Genomic DNA, 1,762 nt, shown 5'->3' on the forward strand with positions numbered 1-1,762 from the left:
GGACCACCTTGGTACCCTGATCACCGGGCTTAGCCTCCCTTATAAAAACAATTTTATTTCAAGGAAAATTAAAAAATATATATTACCAATTAGTTGTGGCATGTCCTCCATCATTATAGAATGATGATGAGGTTGTGATTGAAGAGAAAGATGAAGCCATTTTATTGAGATTTAATGAGATACCAACTGCCACAAGTCAGATTTTAGGGCTTTCGGCGCCATGTGGCTTTGCACTAATAAGTAGCAACAGGTGAAGGATGAGTTGTTCAACTGTTCTAATAAAAAAAAAAGTGCTACGTGGAAACGTAGAAGACTCTCAACTGGAAGTGAAGCAGCCAGCAGTAAAACTAAATCAAAACCTTAACCCTACACCTCACAAGTGCTCTACTTCCTGTGGGGTTTGCAAGTTATGCTACTATTAGCAACGCAAGCTAACACAAAACATTCTGTACAGCGGAGGAAGTGAATGAAGCCGTTCAGTCCGTGTTGGCGCTTCTAAATATTAAATTGACATTAACAGCTGTCTAAGTCAGCTCGGCTCTTCTCTCTTCACCATGGAAGACGGTTGTTTACAGTGTAGGTAATTTCCACTAAGCTTCATAGCGTCAAATTGGTACATTACATATGTCATGGGTATATTTGCTTCCACATCTCAGATTCTTATTAGTACAAAGTGAAGTGCCAAATGTCTTAATTTAAAAGTAAGTTAAATCATGTTAAGTTTTGCCTCAGCAGGACTATTTAACCTGTATTATTTATAGTCTTTTTTTCTTGCGCGACTTTTCTGTCAGACAATTGTTTGAGTCTTATGCAGATATCTTCGTTGTATTCTGGGATTCAAGGTTCCCGGTAACTCAAGGAAAACAAACCCTTGCTACCTAACTAGCTAGTTAGCTTTTTGGCATCTATCAAGTTCAAATTTGTCGTTTGGAGTATGTACGTTCCTGGAGGCAAAGATCTTAAAACCTATTCATACTGGTTTTAAAAATATATTTAAAAGTGTTACATTTGTATTGGTGTATTGACAGTTTAAAACCACTGCACGGCAGTTAGTTTACATTAAAGGAATGTGGAGATTTTAATAATTTAACACCATTTGCTTTTAGAAATTTTAGAGAGCTAAAACAGGATTAAAGGCAGAGAGTTGGTGAAGGCCACAGAGACAGTGTGCTGAACTCATTCTCGAATAGGTTTTCAGGAAGTAGTTTGTTCTCTGCTCGGCAACGTCACTGTCCTTGGCTCGCAAATTTTCCACTGCCTCCGCCAACTCTCTCTTTTTCTCCCTCCCCGTCTCTTTTCCCCTCTCATCCAAACACACAGACGCCTGCAACAGAAGACATGAGCAGACACAAACTAGCAAACTCCCTCCCAGCACTCTCTGTCCTTTCTTTAAACACACATTTATGCGCAATAAAGTTGCAAACCTTCTGTTGGCTGAAGCTGGCAGTCCGGTTTTGTGGGGAAGCCAAGCATGATGCTTGTGGCACCAAAACAATGCAGCCATTGTTGGAGTGGACACGAAGCTGGAACGTAGAAACGAAACTCAAAGAAAACGCACAATGGCTGCGCCTGTGCACAAATGAGAACACAGCGTATCAAATGCTCCTTTTTTGAATTGATATATTAATAATTTATATTTCCATCAAAAAGCGACTTGATTCAATTCCTTCATATAGCCGCTGGATAAAAGAAGATTGCTTTTTGATTGGTTCTCATCACTTAGCAGTCATTTTAACAAGCATATATATATATATATATATAT

General features: G+C 39.0%; 1 long non-coding RNA gene across 1 annotated transcript in view; it reads right to left on the reverse strand.

Annotated features, from left to right (window-relative positions):
• Positions 1-653: 653 nt before the first annotated feature.
• Positions 654-1,762, reverse strand: part of LOC106959194 (uncharacterized) — a 10,028-nt gene continuing 8,919 nt past the window's right edge. The window contains exons 2-3 of the long non-coding RNA XR_001427297.1: positions 1,425-1,569; positions 654-1,324 (exon numbers count right to left, since the gene is read on the reverse strand). This is a non-coding gene — a long non-coding RNA (uncharacterized LOC106959194). The remainder of the gene's footprint in view (positions 1,325-1,424; positions 1,570-1,762) is intronic.

Source organism: Poecilia latipinna, unplaced genomic scaffold, assembly GCF_001443285.1.
Source record: "Poecilia latipinna isolate Pla-1442-1.1 unplaced genomic scaffold, P_latipinna-1.0 Scaffold1055, whole genome shotgun sequence".
NCBI lineage: Eukaryota > Metazoa > Chordata > Actinopteri > Cyprinodontiformes > Poeciliidae > Poecilia > Poecilia latipinna.